Source organism: Protopterus annectens, chromosome 6.part0 (genome assembly GCF_019279795.1).
Source record: "Protopterus annectens isolate FY-2018-M chromosome 6.part0, PAN1.0, whole genome shotgun sequence".
NCBI lineage: Eukaryota > Metazoa > Chordata > Ceratodontiformes > Protopteridae > Protopterus > Protopterus annectens.
This window is the reverse complement of record NC_056737.1, coordinates 660,044,471-660,072,018: the sequence shown is the minus strand read 5'-3', so window position 1 is coordinate 660,072,018 and position 27,548 is coordinate 660,044,471.

Sequence of the window (27,548 nt, the reverse complement as noted above, 5' to 3'; positions counted from 1 at the left end):
TTCTCACTGTGTGTGTGTGTGTGTGTGTGTGTGTGTTTATAGGTGTGATGACCCACCATTGCCAAACAGTAATCAAAGAGCCTCAATCCCCACCACTAGCAACAGTGGGGGATGTTCACTGAGAGGATAACAGGTACACACACCTTATTTTCAGATACAGCTCTCTACATCAAGTGCAGTTTCCCTTAAGAGCACATAGAGACCACAGTCAATGTAAGGCTGTTTTTTTCTTCTTCCTCCAGATCCCCAATCAGACTCCACACTGGCACAGGTATGGAGTTGATATCTCAGCTTATTGACCAAGCCAAGACCTCCAGCACATTCTCTGTCCAACCAGTGCTTCATTTCCCTGCCCAAGTAGCTGACACACAAACACTCTTTGAGGTTTGATTTACACACACACACACACACACACACACACACACACACACACACACACACACACACACACACACACACACACCTGTGAAAGACTGGCACAGGTTTAGCAGCTATGCCCCCTTCTGCCCAGTCTATAAGGCCATTTTCACTGTCACCAGTCAGTCCTGCCAGCTTCCTTAAAGCTCTTCTAAGGTTCCTGATATACTGAGTGATACTAATATTAATACAAATGGTAGTTCGACCAAGAGCAAGGTTATTAGGAATGGCCCACACAGTGTTACCAAATAAATATTCAAGTGCTCTGAAAACTTAAATATCTCTACACAGATCAGCCACAATAAAATGTATAAATATATTTTATAATGAATAATAAAAGAACAAGGCAATGCTATATATATATATATATATATATATATATATATATATATATATATATATATATATATATATATATATATATGGGTCCCCTTCACATGGACAACTTTTCGGAAAGTTGACTTTCATATGGCCGAGACCATATGATCAACTTTTGAAATACTGACTATGGGGAACCATTATCTCCGTACAGTGTGGAATAGGAATATTTCCTTCTTCCGCACTGTAGTGCGATCTCGGAGTTGGTATATTTAAGTTACAGGGTGGTGAGGGGTGGAGCCCCCCACAGGGGGTGCGGGGGAGCATAGTAAGGTAAGTGTTTGTTGTGTTTTATGTGTTTAGTTTACACGGTTGGCTTTTTGAAAGTCGATATATGGTCTCAGCCATATGAAAGTCGACTTTCTGAACAGTCGATCATGTAAAGTAGACCCACATATACACATACACACACACACACACACACACACACACACACACACACACACACACACACACACACACACACACACACACACACACACACACACACACACACACACACATATATATATATATATATATATATATATATATATATATATATATATATATATATATATATATATATATATGTTCCCAGTGACATCAGAGTTCAAAACCACAGAAAATATATAAAACAACATTGCAGGACAGTCTCATACAAAGCAAAATAATATCCAAACTAAGCTTTACTATATTCCTGACTGTATCTAAGAGAATTATACTGTTTCCTTGTAACTTACTTAATTAGAGCAAGGTAGATGATGTGGTGAATGGTTCTTGTTGTTGTCAGGTCCAAGACGTAATTCAGAATGCTCTGTCTCACTAAGAGACTTCTCAACATAATATCTAAAATATTACTGCTGGAATTAGCTTACAGAATTACATAATTTCTGATCATCTGTTTTTGTGCAAACCCCCATTGCTGAACCTGGCAGTATTTAGCATCTACCTGTAGAAATACACATACAAGGGCTTTTGCTCAGATCTTTGGCAGATGCTGGAAATCATAAAACAATTACATTCCTTCATGCTTCCAAAGTAGCAATTAGTTCACCCTAAAGACAATACAGAAAACTTCCTAGTATAGATTTTGTGTCTCTAGCTACATTCAAACTTCTTTGTGGCATAGCCTATAAATTAATTTAATTTTAGATACTTTTCTAAAGTTTGCTAGACTGAGGTTAACCTCCTATGTCCCATTTTCCTCTATTAAAATATATACATTTAAACAGTTACAATAGTGATTGTACATTTTTGTTCTCTTCTAGTAGGGCACACTGTGAATACATTTTAAACACAGCACTTTACAAATACCTTTTCAACACAAACATCTCTACAGAGCAGTTTGATACACATACACACAGTTGTAATACATCTGTAACACAAGCGTTTTATAAAAAATTGTTTGATATTCACAAATGACATATAATTATTTGCAAAATTCCAGTTAGCTGTGCTGGCAGTACCTCCTTTCATCACACTTCTTCCCCCCTTTGAAGACTAGTTTTTCAAGTGACCCTTGAGAAGAATGATCCTATGTGGGAATACATTACCCCATTCCCTGTGTTGAGATTCCAGCTGCCTTTGCATTGCTGACCCCATTTACAGTGTTGCACTGTCATATCATATGACTGCCCTAGGCTCCACCATAGTGACTTGGGAGTTTGCTGGCTGGCTCCCTGTAACCATAGATCTTCCTCAAACTTCTCCTGCCTTCTACTGCAAATACTTAGCATCAGGGCCTCCCTATCATGGTAATGTTTCAAGGTGTTAACATGATACAATTTGTGCCCCTGCCTCCTGCCTAGCAGTTTTACCATGTAGTTAACATCACTGAACTTTCTTACCAGTTTGAAGGGTCCCTCCCAAGCTGCCTGCAACTTGTTGTGTCTGAGAGGAATGAGAACTATAATCTGCCATCCCACAGCATACTCTCTGGCTTGAGCATTCCTGTCATACCAGACCTTTTCCTGCTGTTGGGCTTCTGCCAAGTTCTTCTGGGACAAGCCCATGAGTTCCCTGAGCCTTGTCCTGAGGTTTAGGACATATGCCACAACAGACTCCTGGTGGGATTCATACTTACCCTCCCACTCTTCACAAATCAAATCTAGAGGTCCCCTCACTCTATGCTCATACAGCAACTCAAAAGGTGAAAAACCTGTGGATTCCCAGGGCACCTCTCATTAAGCAAACAAAAGATGGGGCAAATATTTGTCCCACTCCCTCTTAAACTGGTCTGCAAATGCCCATAGCATGGTCTTTTGTTTAGAGTTTAATCTCTCCACCAGACCATTAGTCTTGGGATGGTAGGAGGTGGTCTTTACGTGTTTCACCCCACAGTGCTTCTATAGACAAGCCAGCAGGTCTGACATGAAATTGGCACCTCTGTCAGTCAGTATTTCTTCTGGGAAACCTACCCTGCTGAAAATCTAACAAAGCATTTGCCACTTTTTCTGCCTCAATGGAGGACAGAGCCACTGCCTCAGGGTATCTGGCAGCATAATCTTCTATCACAAGGATATACTTCTTCCGTGTGGAACTTGGGGTACTCAGAGTCCCCACAGTATCCATAGCTACCTTCTGAAATAGCTCTTCAATCACATGCAAAGGCTTCAAAAGGAACTTTCACCTTGTCTCCTGCCTTGTCTACTTTTTGGCACTGCTCATGAGTCCTAAAGTACTCTGTTACATCCCTGGGAATCCCCAGACAATAAAAGTTCTACATAATACATCCCCTTGTACACTTTATGCCTATATAACCTGCAAAGAAAATGTCATGGGCTATGGCTAGACGTGCCACACATTAGGTTCTGGGCACTACCAACTGTTATATTACTTCATCTTCTAGCCCTACCGTAGGGGTGCTCTCTATACAGTAATCATTTGTCCCAGTATACAGATTCCCCTTTTCCATGAAAATCAGGTGCCTGGCCAGCTACCTCCATCAAGCCTTGTAATGTAGGGTCTGAGATCTGAGCCTGTCTGAACTCTCTCTTTGTGACGCTTCCCAGCTCCCTTTCCACAGGAAGTCTGGTATCATATGACAGTGGTGCCTCACTGTCAGCCTGGGTGCTACTACTCACCTCTGCCCTTGCTTACACGCTGTCCAAGGGAATGTCAGTAATCACTAGCAGCTGTGGCTCACCTTCAGTCTCACTGCTACAGGGTAGTTCCTTCTCTGAAGTAACCACCTTCCCAGTTGTGGCTTCAAGTGTGCAGTCTGTCTGGTCCCCCCAAGGCTACAAGACCCACATGCCCATCTCCAAGCCTGACTGCATGTCACTGCATGCACACAAGGTACTGCATTATCCAAATCATTCCCGATCAGGGATATCCTCAAACACAGCTACTTGCTTTCTTTCTTTTCTGCCTTCCCAGTCAAGGTGAACCCCAGCCAAAGGTATTTGGAATGGGCTCCATCCTAAAGCTCTGACTGGAGTAGACTGCCCATGTAAGTAGTCCTCCTCTTTAACCATTTCAGGCTTTACAATGGTTAGGTCAGAGGCTGTGTCTCTCTTAACAGTGGCCTGTTTCCCATCTACTAAGACAGAATCTAACCTCTTGTGATAGTTTGGTAGCCTTGCTGTTTCCAGACAACTTGCCTCTGGCATACTGTCATTCCCATTTGCTGGCTTCCCCACCTTTTGTTCCCCAGCTTGCCTCCATGGACATCTGTATGCTACATGGCACCACTGGTTACATTTAAAACTTTTAACTCTTGATCCTGGCCGTGTACCTGAACTAGTGGATTCACCTGTTACTAGCTTACTCAGTTGGGGTGGTTTAGGCTCCACACCATAGGTTCCCTTTTACACATGTGCAGCACTGGGTATCCATTTCCTGTGCAGTGATGCCCTGCTTGCTAGGTATAGGTCTCCTTTTTTCCCCAACTCATCTGCGGTGTTACATTTTTTTGTCTGCCAACCAGATTATCATGTCCTCAGGCAAAGTGCCAAGGGCTTGTTCCCTCACCTAAAGGTCTGTCAACCCTTCAGTAGTGGTGACCTGACACCCACTCACCCACCTATGAAAATAAGTGCTTAACTCAGCAACATAATCACACACTTTCATCTGCCTTGTGCCTCTGCTCACAGAACTTGTTTCCATAAGCTTCAGGTGAACTTAAAGCATTAAAATAAACATTTTTTAAATATATTATAATTTAAGCAATCAGTATCAGACAATTCAGAAAAAGCAGTTACAGCTTTACCATGGAGTAAGGGGGTCAGGAACCATACACGGAGCCCTTGGTCAACATTATACTGTTTACATACCTTCTCAAACATATGAATAAAACTGTCAAAATTATCACCCTCTGTAAATTTTAGAAGACATTTATGGACCTTTATTGCTTCTAGGGTTTGGTTATTTCCTTACACATTACCTCCATGACCCTGGTGAAAAGGCATCTCCTTTTCATTTTGCATCTGCTTCTCATTTTCGTCTGCTTCCAGATGTCTCAGTCTCTTTGCTGATTCTAATTCTATTTGTTTCTCCTGCTGCAGTCTTTCGGCTGATTCTAGTACCAAATGTTTGGCCTCCAGTTCAAGTCTCTTTATGTCCAGATGGATTTTTAAGTCCTCTGAGGCAAAATTGAACTGTCCATTTTCTGAGAGTTGTACAACCACAAGGCCAGTCTGGTTGTCCTCCTGGCTGCTGGTCTATGATGCAGCTGTGGTTAAGACTGCAATCATTTCTCCTTTAGTCAGGTTGGCATTCCCCAGTTCTTTGGCTTGGCACATCTCAGCCGTCTGGTTCCTTGTCAGCTTGCCATAATCCTGCACTGACATCCTTGCCTGCTCTCCCTGACTAACTAAGCTAACAGAAAAATAAAACTAAAAAAGAGGTTTTAAGGTACCTTTAATTTTCAAGCTGAATTAATGGGCATCACATTACTTGTTAATATTTATTGAGTGTTTTCTGTGTAAACTTTACTTTGAAGAAACCCAGTACAGGCATTGGGTGAAAGTGCTTAGTGTTGAATTTTATATCTATTTCCTATTAAATCTGAGTTTGTTCTACACATGGCAGTGGTCATTTTTATTATTTTTTCTTGACTAGTATGTTACACTCTCGCGAGTATTTTTAACAGGTTTCAATAAAACTATTGTAGTATGAAACTCTGAATGCCTACCATGTGGCTACGTGAGAGTACAAACACCTTCTTTAGTAACTAATGTTTACAGGCTAGAGGAGTTCAATATCCACATCACTGAATCCCAGTTTGTGATGTGGTAATCCCACCACTGTTCACTAATAAATATTTGATGTAGATATCCCACCACATCTCACCAATTAATATGTAATGACCTACCACTGCCAACCAGTAATCAAGGAGCGTCAATCCTCACCACTGGCAACAGTGGGGGAAGTTCACTGAGAAGATTACAGATACACACACAGTATTTCCAGATGCAGCTCTCTGCAACAGGTGCAGTTTCCCTTTAGAGCACAGGGAGACCACAGTCAGGGCAGGGCTGGTTTCTCCCTTTTCCTTCAGATCCCCAGCAAGACTCCTCACTGGCACAGCTATGAGTTGAGATCTCAGCTGAGTGACCAAGTCAAGACCTCCAGCACCCTCTTTGTCCAACCAGTGCTTCATGTCCCTGCCCAAGTAGCTGACACACACACTCTTTGAGGTTTGATTCACACAAATACATACCTGGGTAAGACTGACACAGGTTTACTAACTATGCTCCCCAGTCACTCCTGCCAGCTACCTTAAGACTCTTCTAAGGGTACCCATATACTTCAGTGATATTAATATTAATACAAATGGTAGTTTGAACAAGAGCAAGGTTATTAGGAGTGGCCCACACAGTGTTATCAAATAAATATTCAAGAATTCCCAAAATTTAAATATCTCTACATAGATCAGCCACAACGAAAGGTTTAAATATATTTAATAATAAATAATAAAAAGCAAGATGATACTAAATATATAATCACAGTTACATCAGAGTTCAAAATCACAGGAAATATTTAAAACAACATTGCAGGACAGTATCAAACAAATAAAGAAAAATAATATCTAAACTAAGCTTTACTATATTCCTGACTGTATCTAAGAGAATTCTACTATTCCATATTAACTTAATTAAAGCAAGACAGATGATGTGTTGAATGGTTCTTTTTGTTGTCAGGTCCAAGACATAATGTAGAATGCTTTGTCTCACTAAGAGACTTCTCAAAATAATATCTAAAATATTACTGCTGGGAGAGCTTACAGAATTACATAATTTCTGGTCATCTGATTTCTAGTTTTCATGCAAACCTCTATTGCTGAATCTGGCAGTACTTAGCATCTACTTGTAGAAAAACTCAGACAAGGGCTTTTGCTTAGATATTTGGCAGATGCTGGAAGTCATAAAACAATTACATTACTTCATGCTTCCAAAGTAGCAATTAGTTCACCCTAAAGACAATACAAAAAGCTTCCTAGTGCAGACTTTCTGTCTCTACCTACATTGAAATATCTTTATGGCATAGCCTATAAAGTAATTTAATTTCAGATATGTTTCTAAAGTTTGCTGGACTTATGTTAACCTCCTGTATTCCAGTTTCCTCTGTTAAAATATATACATTTAAACAGTTACAATAGTGCATGTACATATATGTTATCTTCAAGTAGGGCACACTGTAAATGCATTTTAAACACAGCATTTTACAAATACTTTTTCAACACAAACATTTGTATAGAGCAGTTTGATCTACACAGGACATATGTTTCTAATACATTTGTAACAAAAGCATATTGTATAAATTAGTTTGATATTCACAAATGACATATAATTATTTACAAAATTCCAGCTAGCTGTGCTAGCAATACCTTCTTTCTTCACAATGGGTCTACCTGGAAACATTGAAAGCCCATAATGTCGAAGACCAAATTGTCGAGATGAAAGGCTCAAAACCTCACTACAGCAAATGACTGGATTGTGGGATTCATTCCCACTGTATGTAACTTGTGGCCAACAAGGTGGACTTTGCCCTTTTCCCAACTGCACTGCGATCTCAGAGTTGGCATATTATTTGGGGGGGGGTGCCCCCCCCAGGTGGGTTGGGGATGGTATGGTTTCATTTCCGTTAGTTGTGGTATGAGTGGTCACTTACCCTGGGAATGGATTCTATGATCCAGTCATTCACTGAAGTGAGGTTACGATGCTTTTGTCTCACCAATTTGATCTTCGGTATTGTGGGCTTATGTATGGATTCACTTCTGGATCTCAAAATACGAAAATATCAAATTTCAGTATCGTGAGACCAGAATAGCAAAAGTGCAGTTAATCAAAACTGCACATTGTTGAATCTTAGTTTGTTGAATCTGCAGTAGGTGTGTATTCTGTCCTTCATCGTATGCTTTCACTTTAAGGTTTATTGGTTTCTGGGCAGTAAACATGGTAGCTGATGTGTGGTTGTGTTTGGAGATTCAGGTAGGTTTGTAGTTTGGCAGAGTTTTGGGTAGACGTGGTTTGTTTTACTGTTTTGGGAAGTTTTAGAAGTTAGTTAGAGTAGGTAGGTGAGAGTGTGAATGTGTGTTTGTGTAAGTGTTGAAAGTGGTGAGTTTTATATACGTGTTGTGTGTGTGTTTCTCATGAAATAAGTATAACAGTGTGCAATGGGAGTATAGGGTGCATTACATTAGTTTTTTTTTTTTTTTTTTTGTGTGTTAGTGTGACCTCGGAGTTAGTATATATAAGTAGCGGGGCTGTGTGGGGCACAGCCCCCAAAATGGGGGGTGCAGGGGGGCTTGCCCACCTGCTTAAATGCATGCTAGTATTATTTTTTTTTTTTGTGTGTTTTTAAGTCAGGGGAAAGTTGTTTTCTGTATTTTCTATATTTTGGATATCAATGTTTTGTTTTTTTATCATTTCTGAGGACTTTTGCTATTCTGGTCTCAAGATACTGAAATTCAATATTTCAGTATTTTGAGATTCAGAAGTGAACACACACACACACACACACACACACACACACACACACACACATATATATATATATATATATATATATATATATATATATATATATATATATATATATATATATATATATATATATATATATATATACTATTATTTTACCTTGATACATTTGAAGTATAATACCATAGAATCATAGAATATACAATCAACTGGACCAGGAGGCCATTAGCACATTGCCAGTTGCCACCCTAAGCCTTGCATCTGTTTTCAAAGAGGGATATGGCAATCGTATCAGTGCAGAATTTATGAATACCTATCCAATTTATCTATTTGTTTTTTTGAAGGATAATAATGAATTGCACTGCATAATTTAGATAGGAAGTTTGTTCCACAAAAGGGGTAGTTGCTGCATGACAAATCCATCTCTCCACCTTGTTTAGTTTATTTTTTTAAGAAGATTTAGTTCTCTAGTCCTAGCATTTGCAGAACTGCTTGATTTATGAAGGTATAAGAGGTCTTGTAGTAGTCTATATGACACTGAATTCAGGAATGGAGATTTCAATCTTTCCTGGTAGCTCAGGTTTTTAAGCTGTAGATTTTTTTGTGGGGTACCTGGGCAGATTTTCCTATTGTTGATGACTCTAGTGGGATTCATTCTTGACAGGGCATTGTATTCTATGATAGGTCTAATTAGTGTTGAATTAAATGAGTTGATAATGTATTTTGATCTTGAAGATATACCTTTTGAAATGCATTATACAAGGTCAAAGCATTTTCTAGTCACCACTGCAACATGATGGTCAAATAAGAGAGAACTATCCATCCATATTCAAATATCTGACTTTGCTTTCTCATTTTGAACAGCAGTGTTATTTAATATAAGCTGGACAGAGGGACTATTCCAAATGCAACACTATTGATGTCTTTTTGGCATTTAATTTAAGTTTTTAGTACACCAGTTATTGTATATTCTGTTTAATTTGGGATGCCACCAGGGCAGTTTGACCCTGGGGCTAGTCCTGGACTTACTTCTGGTATGTATAACAGCCTAACAGCCTCTATGCAGCCACTGGCATGGATGTACAGAGTTTCTGAGAGCAATTCTGCATAGGTTGTTGCGTTCTTGGGATTTAGAGGAGCATTAAATTTTGACACATCATCACTTAATAAAAGGTAATTGCCTTGGACTAGTTCCTAATTGTTACTGGTTTTAATTACCCAGTTGATTTTCATTTTGAAGGTGGCAGCCTTATGGCAGGACCTTACCAGGGAGGATGAGACACTAGGTGGGTGCAGCATTCACCCATATTTGTGAGAACAATGTCCAGTGTGTTGGAGCCTCTAGTGGGCATATTTAGTATTTGACAAGGGTGTTTGCATTTATAAAGTCCAGGAATGTGCCTGCAGATTCAAGCCTGTGTAGGATTCCTAGTCTAGAGAAGGATAATTAAAGTCTCCAATAAATAGGGTGTTAGGATGGATGGTAAGTGTCTCCAGTAGGTCCAAGTCTGTGATGTGAGCTTCTTGCGAAATGCAGGGTGACCTATAGCTGGGTAAGATATGGCATGAGATTTTTTTCTTTGGTGATCTGCATGTAGAGGAGCATCATCCTGTTTGATTGCCCTTAAGATTTGCTTGTTATCGATGTGTAACAAAACATCACCAATTTAGCCCTTCTCTGAGCAGTTACTGGTCTAAAACTGAGGAAGGCCCTGAACCCTCACACAGCTATGGTAGATTCTACCACCTTAAACCATTTTTTGATAACTATAGAGATGTCTGTATCCTCAAGTGTGAGGAGGGCTTGGAGGGAGTGAAGTTTTTTCTCCTTAGGCACCTGACATTGATCAGTAACACCATGAGGTTCAGATGAGCTGATGTTGCTGTGTAGGTATGTTTGTAAGCATTAAGCATGTCTGTTATAATATGTTGTATGGCTATGCATATGAGACTCAATAGACTGATGGGTGTGATATTTCTAGGGTCAGTTGCGTGAAGTCATATCACCGCAACTGTGTACCATATTTGATTGCTAAGATCAGGTAGAATAGATTAAGAAATGGGTCTGCCAACACTTGTTTAGTGGTGTTTTTCAGGCAGCATACTATATTATCAGGTCCCATGCAGTATATATTTTTGCTTTAGGAAGTACTTTTTGTAAACATTCTTTGATGCTAATTGAATGTCAGACACCTTCAGGGATATGTGTGGTTTATATACAAATCTCCAGGGTGATGTTTGCACTGAATTTCTGCTTGTATGTTGGCAATATCCAATGGATCTGAGTGGATGTTTCCATTCTGAAAAAACTATGAACAATGTTGTTTATTATTTCTTATCTTTTTGACATAGCTAAAGAACAACTTGTAGTTGCCTATAGCCTTAGAAGATAGCCTGGGTTCATGGCATGCCTTTATTTTTCTGATGGCCTTTCTGAATTACTTTGATAATTTCTTCATGTTGTCTTTGATTTGAGGGACTTTAGTTTTGCTATATATTTTAAGAAGTTTCTTTCTTTTACCATATATTTTATTTATGTTTGTGGATCACCATGCTGGTTTTCTCTTAGTTTTCTCTTTTTATTTTGATCTAGTTGTAACAGCTAAGGTAATTACCTTTATACAGGTAAGAATAGAATTTGTCTGTATAAGCACATGCCACATCAACATATTGGGTAATACAGTTACATCTGAATCAGGAGATTCTTTCATAGCATTTTAGAATATTTGTACCCTTGAAATCCTTGATTTCAGTGATATTTGTATCTAAAGATTTAAAGATTTTTATTGAGAAGGTTACTAGTTTGTGGTTGACTTAAATGATATAAGGAATACATTGGGTATAGTGCATATAGATGCTTGTTTGTAAGGATCAGGTCAAGAATAATTTGTCATCTGGTGGGTTCTTTGAAATGTTAGCCCAGGGATTTCTTGTTTATGAAGTCTAGGAAATTTTAGATGTATCCTAAAATTGACAAAAAAATATATATGATTAGTTTTAATTATCAAGTGTCATTCCCAGTTAATCTGTAGGTAATTTAAGTCTCCAAGGATGATGGGTCTCTTTTTGTAGGACGTTCATCCAGAATATTTACAAATCTAATATTGTTTTCTGGGTACATGGTGAGGGTCATAAAGTAGCTATGATATAATAATTGATCCTATTTAGTGTGATTTCAATCTCAATAAGTTCTGTTTTGGAGATGTCAGAATTTGCTTTGAGGTACTGTGATCTCTAACAAATATGGGTATGCCACTATGTCTTCATTTGGGTCTAAAGGCCTGGTATGCACAAAACCCAGATGTACATGGAGTGCTTTCTGAGCATGAAAACTAAGTTTTTGTAGCACACACATATGAATGTGCTGCAAATGCAGGAGGACCTCAAGGTCAGGTAACTTATTTAGACTCCAGCATTGAGCAGAACCATCTTGGTGTGATCTTGTGTTTCATTTGTTTACTTGTTAGGTTGAGAGGTCAATTAATTGTTCCTTACCTAACATGGGACAGCAAGGGCCTTCACCAGTAAACTGAAGCCTTGGAATGAAAGGGGCAATTCATCCCTGTAAAAAACATTTTGATGGTCAAGCATATCATTTCCTTCCAACACATACTGGATCCCTCTAGAACGACTCCTGATAGTTAAAAATAATCATATATATTTTTTGTACTTTGGTAAAGTTGCAATTGAAGGAAGGATTCTGCTCAATACCAAAGTCTTTGCTGCATTTGTGAAAAGCATGGAGTACACTGGCAGGGCTCTGCATATCCCTTAGGAGTTTGTATGCCAGATAGTTTATCTCAACATGTACCACCACAATATTGAAGTCATTTTTGTCTAGTTTAAGGTCCTTGAGGGCTCTTGAAACATCTACTATCTTGGCTTTTGAAAGACAACTTAACATGACCCTGCTTTCATGCAGTCTTGTGAAAGTGGTATCAGTGTGCCTATTATTCCTCTCAACTGTCCAAATTTTTGCAGAATGTCCAGATTTTTGCTTATATTTTTGGACTGTTACTCAAAAAATTTGTGTTTTTTAGCAAGTTGTTGAAAAATGAAGTCACTAAATAATGTCACAGATTTCAGTTACAGACTTTATATTCTTCAGAAAATGCATGCTAGCAACTCTCTGAGTTTATAAGAACATTTAAAATATATCCTTATATTCTTGTAGGCTTTTTCCCGATTTATTGCTCTACAAGGCTGAGAGGTATGCTGACTATGAACTTGTCAATCACTAGTGCATTTTTATTTATGTGTGTCAAGTGAATTGAGGTACTGGATTTGAGATAATCTATACCTGTTGACTTTTAGCTGTGGTTGCATCAGCATGTATTGCAGGGCTTAGTTTACGCTGGGTCCAATTATTAATGGGCCTTGGAGGGTTGAACAAGGAGGTCCTGACAGCCTCAACATATGATAATTTCGAATGCGTTTGTATGGAATGCTGAGTTGATAGCATTTGCTCACATTGTGTTTGATTGTGAGAGGGTGGTCTTCAGTTTAGTTAAGTACGTGCCTCTTTCATAAAAAGATAATGTTGAGCTATGCAATAATTCACTCTCTGTGAGTATCAGGCAATTGTTATATTACCTCAGTGTAAATCCAAAACGAGGCCCTTGTCAGCAGAAATGCAGCTCAAAAAAAACCTTAACGCAATTTTATTAATAAAAACAACAAGGCATTTTCACCACAGAATTCTGCGGCTTCATCAGAGAAAGTAACACTCCAGGAAAAAGACACTCCATAAATATGTTAAAAATCAGGAAGTGACATCCTATAATTTCCTGAAGCTAGATGGTGTTGCATGTAGTAATCAAATGTAATAGCGCCACTGTGCCTACACACAACAAACCATATATATACACAGAGACCAGCTACCAGGAATAAAAAAGTGCACATTCAATCTAGTAAAGGTGATAAGTGCTACACTTTACAATAAAATATTTTATACATTAAAAAATATACTAAAACATTTACTAAAAAATTATTCAGTTGTTTTAAAACATCAACAAATCAACACTCACTCGGATTAATACTTGTCATCAAAATGCAACAATCCTATTTACTAAACAGCACAAGCAATATTGTGTGTATAATCCAAAAAAACACCACTATACTACAAGGCCAATCATTAACAGTACAAATTGGATATGCATGTATTAACAGGTATAAGATCCTATAATAGGACCCTATATTGCCTAAATAGCTTATCTAAGATAACTCCTTAATTTCAACACAGGGGTGATATTGCAGTTGTTGTTAAGCCCAGGATGTCTAAACGCATCCAGACGCAACTGCCATTCTGGTTGTTTTTTTCTTCATTGGTATATTACCTCAGTGTGCCAAGTGCTACAAGGCTGTTCAATGACGTAAGACTAGTTTAACCCCTCCCCATATTAGACCAAGGTATAACAGAAAACCGGCTTTAAAATAGTTTCTATTTTACAGTATTTAATAAAAAAATAATAAGTCAATGGAGTACATTGTATTTAGGACTAAAACTGTATAACTTCTTAAACATAAATAGCAACATTTGAATGAATAACTCCTGCTTTATAGTATCCAATATAAGCTAAATAAATGAAATAACTTGCATTTAACATTAAGAACTGTTATTGTCATAATAACTTTAAAATGATTTAATAGCAGAGTTTGAACAAAGCATTAACAGTATTAAAAAGTAAAATCAGCTCTCTAAGTGGTCAGTCAGTATGAGTTAAGTGAGAATACCACACATTCACCACTGTATATGTATACCATGCACAAACACACACAATACATGCTTAAAACTACTTAGCTAAATCACATGATGTCAGCTCAAAGCAGTGTCCAGTAGTGTGCAATATTTGGAAGAAAAAAAAGATGTAAGAAGAAATGGAAGTCCTACTATGGCAATATATAATTGTGCAAATAAAATAAGCTCATAATCAAGACGCTTTTAAAAGTTAATTCCTCACCACTAAATTTTATAGCAATTGGTAAATATTTTACAGACAGGATTCTAATAATAGTTGCATGCAATGCAGTTGAAATGTGAATGCATATACAAACTGCTGCATTTGTTTGATGCAGCATATTGACAAACACTGCAGAGAAAAGTTTAGAAACAGATACTGTAGAATGTCATGTTTTATTTTAGTGATGGCCAACTAAAGAGGCTTATAGGACAGCTTGCATATTAGCATAGACACAATAAAGAAGAAACATATGCATTCTTCAGTTATAACTGGATAAGGTAAACTGATACAGAATACACCTCTAATAGTGTTTCATTAAATATTGGATGTTCATAAAAGTTCCTTGAAAAAGGCATACTGGACTGGAAACTAAAAAAACAGTCAAATGCAAAGTGATAGGAACTGAGGATGAATGAAATAAATGTATTAGCAACCATCTATCACAGTAAACAATATATACAGAAGCTTTCCTCTATCAAGACTTTGATAAATCACTTCCTAACTTCTTACTTATAAAATGTTATGACAAACCATGTGAACAAAGACGTTAACTGAATTAAAAAAAAAACACTATTTGCCAAATTTAAAAAAAAATAACTTTGTGTTGAATGAATATAAATAAAATAATGAATTAATAAATTTCACACACCATTAGAATATTTCATGTATTTAACAATTATACTATTAATTTTAAATACAATTAATTACACTTTTACAATTTTAAATTAATGTTGCTTTTTATGAATGATATAATGTGAAGTTTAATGAATTTGAAGGCCGAAAACATCTGTATATTTTATTTACTGTGATACATAGTCGCTAATAAATTTATTTCATTCATCCTTGGTTCCTAACACTTTATGTGCATAAAAGAAAATGTTCAAAGAGGGATCACTTATACTGACTCTAAAGTGATCAAAATATAAAAAAGATTTTTTTTTCAGGGGCGAAGCCCTTGCACCTCCCACACCTCTTTCTTATTATATATTCACTAACTTCAAGATCACACAACAGAGTGTTAACTGCATTTCATATAAAAAGGCTGCGGGCAAAAACTCCATTTAAAAGAATCCATCCATGCATCCTCAATGCCTTTTTGCCATTTTGCATATAGGGTTTGGGTGTCACTTCAACAGTGACAATCATCTCGAGCAAAGGTTGCAGTGCCAGGTAGTTAGAATGTTCACTTTTTTTACACCACTAAAAAGCATTATGTAGAAACTTTAGAAAAAAGTGGTATAATATGATTTGTATCTTTTGTAGGTGCTCTGTACCCTACCTACTAATATGTCACACAGTCTCATGTCAGCATCAGGGTGTTATAAAAATGGTACAAGCAATACAATAGCCAGTGCCAGTTCTATATTACCTTGTGGTCACATCCATTCACTATTTAAAAAGGATTCTGTATGTAAACATGTTCCATACTAATTATGAACTGTACCATGGTTAAAGCTGTCTTAGTGGTAAATACGTAACCATGTACTTCAGACTGTGGAGTAGGACAGTGTGTCACTATGGCCCCATTGAAGAGTACCGCAGTGAAGATTAATTAATTATAAAGTTTAGCCTTCACAGACACATACAGACAGGCAATAGGCATCAAAATCAGGTATATTAAGAGTTCTGCTGCATAATAGTTGACATGCAACTACCTTTTCAACATTTGAACACATCACACACAGCTGATAACATTAATATCCTTCTCAGCAGCTACCACAAACATGTACTTATATGCACATAGAAAACTCATGACTATAACCACTCCTGGCTGAATGGTGCAATCTAGCAGTCACCTGGTGGTGGGGTAATGTAGGAATTGCAAAACAGATAGCCACTGAATTTACTATACAAGGGGGACGGAGCTTCTTGACAGCATATGTGTTGATGTGTATGATGTCAAGCAGCTCCTCCTAGTTGGAACATAATATATATATATATATATATATATATATATATATATATATATATATATATATATATATATACACACACACACACACACACACACACACACACACACACACACACACACACACACACACACACACACACACAAAAACACAACAGTCATAATAGACAGAATACTGGCACTGCAGGGTTTCTCTGCTGTGTGTTTCTCCTTCCCCTTTCCAACCTGCTGACAGCCAGAGTGGTCACAGCCCTGGGACTTGTACCAGTGACACTTAACTTAAGAACAATCAGACCGACACCAAGCTGCTGATGGTCAGCTAGAAAGATACACAAAAAGGGAAAGAGAAAAAGAGAAAAGGAAATTTCTGACTCTGCAAAGTGCTAAAAGAGCATAAGTGGAGCTCCACAGGAATCTGTAAAAAGAATATGTCTTGTGTAAGTATTAGTATTTTCTAATACCTGAATAAACTACAGAGGCCTAAGCAACTTTTGCCTCTGTGTGATCTATATTTGACACAGCTAGTGCAATAAAAATAACTAATCCAACACTGTAAAATGTAATGAAGTACTTCAGAATTTAATGTCAGCTGCAAGTGATTACATTTGCTCCTCCATCTAAAATATATCCCTCTTCCCATAACCTCTCACAACATGTGAACATAGCAAATGTAATCCTGATGTGCTCTCCAGACACAAATGTTCATAAAAATAAATCAAACTCAGATTGCAATTCCAGGATGAATTTTTTACAGCTGTCATATTCCTGCCAAAACAAAATATGACCGCTCGACTTAAATTTATATATTCTAAAATGAATTCAGTCTTTAACTCCACATAATTACTATGCAGCATTTTATGACAGCCCAGAAAAGCAATATTCAATCTGGCTGTGTTTAATCAAAGTTGAAAAGCTGTCTGATCTTCATAACTGTTAAGCACTTTCTAACACTGTTTTAAAATGCTGCAGAGTTTATTTATCTGTCTTTTAGAAGGATGACAGATATTAAGTGATCTGCGCATGATTTGCACTTTGACGTCTTTAGATTATTTACACTATATATAATACTATTCATAGCTGGAAGACAAAACAATGAATTACCAATGTCAGCTACCTGTGTTGTTTCCTATAGTTTTATTTAGCACTTCATTAGCAATTTAATGTTTTAGTAAGTATGCATATAGTTATAAACTGAAAACCATATACATAAGTATCCAATTGTGTCTTATATGTTTTAATTAGAGCTAAAATAGAGGTGAATAGAGACTGAGACAGTGAAAGGAAGATAGAACAAAATGTCATGAAATGATTTTTTGTATGTATATGGTTTTGATAGCTGGGAAGATTGATGCATACAAGATTATTTTTAGTCATGCATTTTAAATAATGTATAAAACTTTACAGAGCCTGTTCCTTCATCACTTCCCCATTTGCCATTAACTATTATTGGGTCTATATTATATCAGCGAATGCTTAAAAAAGCAAACGCTGATTGATCGACCTAATTTAAGCGAAAGCTTACAATCTCGAACTGTCAGATCAGCGATTTTTTCCCAGGGAAAAAAAATAGCTGATCCTAAACACATACACACAACACAAGCACACCAAACAAACAGAAATCCACACACATACACCTAAAATCTGATACCTAACCCTACACTAAACTATGCACACACCACTAACTACCCACTTACCTTAACCCAAACCCTAACCCTAAGGTCCATCACTATCGCACACTCACCTCACCTGCTCCCTAACCCTAACTCACTTAAATCTGCCCTCACCCTCATGTCCACTCAATCGCACACACACCTAATCCAAGCCCTAACCCTAACTCACCTAAATCACCCTAACACTCACATCCACACAATCACACACTTACCTGAATCTGACCGGTAACTTTCCACAATAACACTGAAAATACCGAAGCAACAGAAACGGACAACTGAATTCTTTCCCTAGGAAAAAATTTGAGTTTTTGCTGCTACGATATTTTCCACTTTTGAATAAATAATGTCGATCAATCAGTGTTCACTTTTTTAAGCATTCGCTGATCTAATATAGACCCCTACTATTCACATGAGGGAGCAGATACTGATTATGAGCTACTAAGCAGAATTAATTATTTGGAAATTTACTCTGCTGTGATAGGGGAAACTTATTCTGGAATTATACTTGTGCAGACATTTTTAAACTAAAAAAGTAAATGCCAGAATATTATATTCCTTCCCAAAAATATATATTTTTAATTGTAGTTGAAGACTCGCTACCCTTTTCAGAATTCTGTGCTCCTTATTATACACTGGATGTTTTGTCAGACCTATTCAGGTAGTATGCATGCTTTTTCAACCAATAAAAATAATGTTTCACACCTGAATGTCTATTTTTACTATCTTTAATTGTTTCTTTTTTTCAGTAAGCTTTTATTGTATTCACCACACATTGCTACATTATCCCATGAAATTCACATTTTGTCTTTAAAATGTATAGACTTCTGAAGCATCTAGCTCACTTTATTTTTTGTCTCCAGAAGGTGCTGTTTTTACCTCTGGCTGCTACTTTCACAAATGTCTTCATCAAGCCTGCCATCTCCAGCCTATGGCATCTCTTCCTGAAGTTTCTTGTGTGGACCTTGCTTTTTGTTTTCTAGTATTCTCACATAATTAGATGTTCCCTTGTATAGTTTATTAACAAGCTTAATTGTTTTAAATGTAAAGGTTTTTAATCCATATCTTTATCTTACTACACCCCATTTCTGTACTTAATTTACGTCCGTGTGACTACATCTGTCATATTCTAGTTTTACTGCAGGTAATCTCTGCCCCATATTCTACTTTGACCCTTAGCTTCCATTACCTGTTTGTACCAAGCAAACCATTGTTTCCTTACTTCCTTCTTTGTGATCAGTCTGTTACTATCATTGTATCATCCTTAAATAAATGTACTTCTGTAAGATCCCCACTGTGATATATTTATAGCAGCCTTAAACAAAAATGCTTTTCCATCAGAGTCTTCCATTTAGGTATATTTGCATTTCCATCTGGGTCCTTAATTAAGATATTCTATGCACAATGAATGATGATAGTGCTACAGTCTTACTGTGATTCTCCTTATGTTTTTTTTTCTGGAAAGAGTAACTTCCGTGTGGCATTTGTACATTTTCTGCATGTCTCTTTAGGTTTATGCAATGGTCTCTTGCTTTCTTCCTAATCTTAAGCATGTACAGCAGGTAGCATGCCAAGATTTCAGAGTGAAGGAGCTGTTAAACAAGAGATATGATGGTAGCTTAGCCATAATAGTTAAGCTTTCAGTGATTGTTTTTGCAGTGGAAGGAGTGCAAAGCAACTTGTTTTAATTTCAGTAGAGGACAATATCTTTATTCTTCATGCAATATCAAAATGTAACAGTTATAATTTTCAGAGCATGCTTTCGTTTAACATCCAATAATTTTATTTAACAAAGGGGGCTTCTCATATGGGCGTTCAAAGATTATACGCAGAGTTTCATTCATTACGAATTATCAGGTATACAAATGGGTAGGGAAGATGTGTTACAAAAGGAGAGATAAACAGAGAGTAGGAATGGTAGTGAAAGTAAATCTGATACACAAGTATCATACATCAGTGGTGGGACAAGCGAGGCAGGTGGTAGGGAAATGTCTATGAGAAGACGTGGGGATTATTGTGGTGATATACCATGAGTCTAATCCAGATCATTTACAACAGCTACTTGACTATTTCCAGACCTGGAAGGTTGTAAAGAATAAGCTGATACACACACACACACACACACACACACACACACACACACACACACATATATATATATATATATATATATATATATATATATATATATATATATATATATTGAGCTGTAATTGATTAATTCAATATGTTAATTGAAGTTTTGATTTGATTGGTTGTTTTGTATATAAAAGAAAAGACCAAGTAATGTGTCTTCATGCACTTGAAGAAGCATTTTACTTGAAAACTTTGCCATTTTTTATTTGTGTTGGTTCTTTATTAAACAATATAATGGACATTGGACTTCTGTTTTTTCTTGCTATAGCTAAAGCCTTATCAACACTGTCTAAAACAAAAAATTCAAACTTTTTAAATAATGAACAAGAAAGTGCATGCCTAGATAGTAAATTAGTCTTGTCTTTTTTCTTTATAGCTAGAGTGTGTTCATATATTCTATGTTTCAGACTTCTCTTTGTTTTCCCTATATAATAATTTTTACATGTGGTACAGGTAGCTATATAAACAACATACTCACTGTTGCAATTATAATAATTTTTTGCCCAAAATGTTTGTTTCAAATATTCCACAATAACAAAGGAAGAATTGCTAATGAACCTATATTGTTTGCAATTCATGCAACTAAAAGTTCCCTTTTTGTTGGAACATATACGGATGTTATTACTATTTTTCACTTTACCTGATTCCAACATAGACTTAATGTTAATAATTCTCTTGAACGTAAATCTAGGCGTCACCCCTAAAATGGAAGCCAATTCCTTGTTTCCGAGAATTATTCTCCAATTGTTTTCAATAATTTATTTAATGTTCCACATTTCTCTGGCTATTGGCAAGGAAAATGCAATATTGATTAATTAATTATTCAATTGAAGTTTTAGATCATTTCCTGTAAGTTAATTTAGTATAAAAGGAAGGGGTAGGTTTGTAAGTGTTTTTTCTGATGAAGTTCACGTGATTAAAAGTGAATGAAAGTGTTAGACCTATTGTCCGAGTGTGGCTATTTGGAAGTTGTTTCGAGTTGGTTTTTCCTTTGTTTTTTGAAGTACTGGACATAAAAATATGAGGCAAAAATTTGGAAATTCTGCAAAAATCTGTACAGTTGAGAGGTATACAGAAAATGGATGCTGATGCAAAACCTTTTATAAGATCACTATTAAAATATGTCTGTAATACACTTATACATGTCTTTTATTGCTTTTTTGAAAATTAGATATTATTTCTGAAAATGTGGTAACCTTTCTGCCGGTACTTCAGTCATAGCATCTAAACCAGAATTTATTTTGTCTTTATCCCATGAACCTGTGTATATCTGTAGCAAATGATTTTTTTTAAATCCTGTACACCATCTGCACAATTTACTGCACATAATTGTTTTGCAAATGTCTTCTGTTCGCACTACTGTACATTCTGTAGCATTTTATTTCTCCATAAAATCTTGTTACTGAAGTCTAAAACAAAGGTTCACTCTGACATGTCCATTCCCAGTATGGTACTATAATAATGAAAACCGCTCAGTACTGTAACCTTTGACCCTTTCAGTCCAGACAAAAATTATAACTGTAATTGTGGAACAAAGTAATGCACTATGCAAATTAAATGTCTCAAAAGTACAAAAACATATTTAGAAGATTAAAATCACTTAGAGACCACAAACACGGCTGATAAGTTCATTATCCAAATCAAAAAAATTATTATGGCACAAAACAAAAAATGTTTAAGCACTTTCATGTTAACATTAATGCTTCATCAAATAATAAAACCAATTAAGCTAAACAAAGTTTTTAAAGACTCCCGAACCAATCAATGGTCATTGTATTAGACACATAATGTCATAATGAACTGAACAACCAGCATCCTAATATAATTAAATAAATAAACACACCAGCCTCAAACAATACTCTCTCAAGATATAAAAATTATCACACAAAAACATTTCTACATAAAATATATGATTATTGGTAAAAAAAAAATCTGTTGTAAAAAAGCTATGTTTCTCATACCGTCATACTGCAACCAAATCTAGCTCATATAATTATTTAGAGCACCTTACCTATGTATGGTCTTGTACTAATTCATATTGTGTAAACAATTCACAAACAGTGTAATGTCTTGCTTGAATGACTGTGTGATACATAGTAAGATTCAAACTTCCGAAATGATCAACCAATCAGTGCTCATAATCTAAATATATGAGTTCAGGTCTGAAATCAAGTTGAATTACATAAAGCCACTAGTGTTTGCTCATTACCATGGAAACTCAAGAGTGAATCACAGTCACTAAAATCATGAAATATCATGGCTAAAATTAAAATAATAAAACAAAAATTGTGATTAAAACAAACCAATCTATAGTTAAAAGAAAAACTTAAAGTTTGCAAAAACAGAGATATCAAGACAAAATTGGACAATGTATAAACATTAGTTGCAAAATTAGATCATAATTAATGCTCACGTAAAAATCCTCAGAGTAGTATAAATGTAAAGAAATAAGCTTATGTGTAAAAGAATGGGATTTGAAGTAAACAAATGTATAAAAAGTAAGTATTGTATGTGGCTAATAGATATACCCCTGGATTCAGTAAACTTCTGTGCAGGAATAGCTTATTCCTGCACAGAAGGGACCATTCCGATGCAACATGGCAGCGCGCCATGCATATTCATGAAGGTGTGCTGCTGTGCTGCAATACGGACATGGTCCTGTGTACGAGTGCAGGGGGTATGTCTGAGAGCAGTGCTCTCACAATACACACACCACTGCACACCAGAATTGTCATACGACAATTTAAGTAGAGCAAGATCGCTCGTTCCACCTCCCAACTCATCAGAATAAGACATCTGGACAAAGCCATAAGGGACAATTGTCCCTACAAACCTAGAAAGTTGATAGAATAACAGGTTTAGCATTAGCATGAATTTTCAGAAGGGTATGAAGTATATAATGCACACCTCTCAACCTTCAGAGTAAGAAATATGGACAAAGCCATAAGGGACAATTGTCCCTACAAACCTAGGAAGTTGATAGAATAACAGGTTTAGCATTAGCATGGATATTCTGAAGGGTAAGAAGTAAAAAAAAAAACAACAAATATTTTTTTTCATATGTGCAATAAAGTTTAAGCATAGCTGCACGGGTGTGCCTGTTACTTAGCTATGATTAGCACAGCTGAAACGGCACGATAAGTTAAATAGCAATAGACACCCAAGATAATCAATAGTGTAGTGGTTAGAACGTATACCTTGCATGTAATCATTCATGGTATGAGCCTCACTAAAGCCTTTTCCATTATGTATGTGTAATCATTACAGTTTTAATTTATTTGTATATCTATGGAGGAATTAACTTATATTTCTCAACCAGAGTAGTGCATTAGGCCCAGATGTGAGGCGTCAGTGTAATAAAGTAGTGAAATCCCCATATAAACCCAAATGCCCCATACAGTATAGTCATACAAGAATAAATGTAATTACAGCACATTGGGGGATGTCAGGGAAGGTAAACAAATTTATAATCTGTAATGAAGATGAATAAATCCCATACAGGTGGTAGTTCAATAAAATAAAACATAAGCAAAGCTAAGCCTTGCACAGCTATGCTGACTGGGTGTAAGCATTGTGTACATATGAATGCTAAGCAATGAGTAGCCCAGCTAAGTGGATTTGCCCATTGGTAAGCAGTGCTGAAGCTGCCCCTTTAAACACTGCCAACCTTGGCTAAGCAGGTTTGCCAATAGCAATAACTGTTTACTAAAGTCCAGCCTGTGTATGTGATGGATAGGTATGCATAAATGTTTTTCTATTTTCATTACAGCTTCAGCTGAGTGAGTTGCAAACCAGGAAGACCATGCCATTAGGTTGCAAAGGCTACATCGCGAGGCTGGTGAGTAACAATCCTGCTTGTAGTAGTCATACCAAATAAATATAAAGGAGTAGAATGTCACCTGGCAGTATAAAAATGTGTATGGTTTGTACTGAATAAACCAGAGAATATGACAGTAATAGTTCCATATAGGTCATATTTAAATAAAACTGTAACTGCCTAGCAATAAAGTTCTAAATCCTGGACTGGTTGTGTTTACTCTGATATTGTATGGCTTGAAATGATGTATTTACCAAGATCTGATATCTGAATAGTAATGTTATGTTGACCACTGTTTCCCACACTGTGCTACATAAAAAAAATATGTCTAGGAATGTCTGTATAAGAATGTTTTAATTACAAGGTCAGATTGTACAACCAAGAGAGACTTCAACAGAAAACACTGAAGGAAGAGAAAGTACTTTTTCAATAGCTCACTCTGATGAAACACAAATTGCTGTATGTTTAGCAGACACAGCCATGGTTAGAATCCAGGGAGTGGTAGTAAGCTGTATGCATAATTTCAACTAAGAATTTTGAATATGTGTAGGAACAGTCAGGTAGTGTTAACAACCATTTCCCCCACAGGTCTTCCAGGTAAGAGAAGTAGAAAGTAACTATAAGAAGGTTGAATAATACACTGTGTAAAAATATACCACTGGACAAACCAAGGACATAGGCTATTATAATAATACCTGTAGAGTAATGATTAGAGCAGCGATAATAAAGTTGTGAGTACTGCAAGGATATACAAGTTGTTAACTGACATATCTCCCCCCACCATATCTACAACAATAATCTCAACAGACAAATCAATGGGTATGCTTTACACCAAACCTACTGTTGGGACATATGTCCTATTGTTCAACAAATATTGAAACGTGTTTCTATTAATGTTCCATGTTGAAATACTATCATTGGTGGCCTGTTGCTATCAATGTAACCTGCATGCCATTGTAATGGCCACTGTGGTTCCATATATGCATGTGTTCTGTTTGCTATGCAACTGTTTCAAATCTGTTGTTTTGGGTTAATGGGAATAACTATACATGCTGTTATAAATAATCCTGGATTGTGTTGACTATTACTAACCCACATATGTTATAAAACTACAACACCATAGCACGTTTGGGAAGGCCGATACCAGCGAACCAACCTCACCCATCTCATCTGGCAGTGACACTGGGCCCCACCACGTCTGGTACCCACCCCAGGACTTCCTTGTCCAGTGGTCCTGCACCACCTTTGAGTGGAACCACCTCACGGGAGGGGGCTCATCCTCCCTCTGGGAGTGGGCATGGACAGGATACTGTCACCCAAAGCCAGGTCCAAGGTTTGGTGCATAGCAAGCTCCAAAAGGAGATTGGAGATCTGCTGCATCAGCTTGAGGACTGCGTGGTGCAATTAGAGGGTCAGCCTGCCCCCTCGTGCTCAGCCCCCAGCACAGCTAACTTTTGAGCCATGGATCCATGAAGGTGCAGTGGTGACTGCCCATGGGTGGGGAACTCAGTCCCACTGTTTCCATTTGGGGGCTCATGGTCATCTGATTTCCAAACACCCCTCCCCATCCATGATGTTTACTCCCTCACATGTGTCATATACTACCCCTGTATGCTGTCTTGTCTATCTTGTATGTTTTCCTACCAACTTACCACCCCAAATATACCTACTATTCTTCCCCAACATCCCACTCTCACCCTAAAAAAGGGTGCAATCTGTCCACCCTCCAAAAATTTCACCCCATACATAGTTGTCCATTTCACACGTGTCCACTGGATACATGTAATCTGGTCTAACTAGTTTCACAACACATTATTGTTGTCCTCACCCCTCTCTCAGGGGTTTGAGTGTCCAAATTCAGTATATATGCACAGCTGTTGCTGTATATGAAATGGACAGCTATGGACCTTTCCTACACCCATCCTTCACATCCCTAGCTACTTTCCCAATTGTTTTTCCCTCTGCATGCCCCATTTTTCACCACTTTCCAATCACTCTTTTTTTCTTTTCTTTTTAAAGAAATTAGCACAGGCGTAAGCAGGCATGAGCTGTTTTAAGCACATGTAAGCAGGATTAAGCCTGTTTGCACAACACTAACCAAGGCCTACACAGTTGAAGCACTTTTAATGCTGTCTGAAAGCATATTTAACCAAAAATTAAAATTGCTTACTACCATACAAACCTGCAGAAACCCACTTACAACCTCTTAAAGTACTTTAATCACTCTGTATTCAACAGCCCTTGTTCTGCCCAGCAACACAATAATTAACCCTTGCAAGTCTTGAACTAGGACACTGTACACCACAGCCTCAGGAATTTACTACTAATGCATATGAGCTGTAAACATGCTGGATATTTTTTCAAACATATCATGCAACACAGTCATTGAACAGTAAGGAAAATGTATTTATATATGCATATGTATATGTGGATAGATAGATAGATAGATAGATAGATAGATAGATAGATAGATAGAAAGATAGATATGCATATGTGTGTGTGTGTGTGTGTGTTTTGTGTGTGTGTACACATATATATATATATATATATATATATATATATATATATATATATATATATATATATATATATATATATATATATATATATATATATATATATATATTCATATATGTATATGTATACATATATATATATATATAAATATATATATATATATATATATATATATATATAAATATATATATATAGATATATACATATATATATATATATATATATATATATATATATATATATATATATATATATATATATATATATATATATATATATATATATATATATATATATATATATATATATATATATATATATATATATGTGGTTGTGTGTATGTATATATGTATATATATATATATATATATATATATATATATATATATATATATATATATATGTAGATAGATAGATATATAGATCCACTTTTAAATGTCGAAACTCAGAAATCTTGACTTTAAAAAAAAACATACCCAAAACATTGAGATTTCAGAATCTCGACATTTAAAAGTGGGTAAAAAAAATAAAAAGGATGAAGCACATAAGAATCCACAAAGTGTAGTTTAAACTACACTTTGTGGATTCTGGTGTGCTTCATCCTGTTTGTTTCTGGGTTTCTACTGCATTTTGTTGGTCTTAAACAAAAATAAAGTAAAACAAACTGTTTGCAGGGGGGCAACACCCCTGCACCCCCCACATCCCCCTACTTATATATATCAACTCAGGGATCACACTACAGTGCTCACTGCAACAGGAGCATTACCGTTCTCCTCACTGAAGTGCAATCTCGGAGTTAGCACTTACCATTCCCTGAACTGTAGTATGATCTCAGAG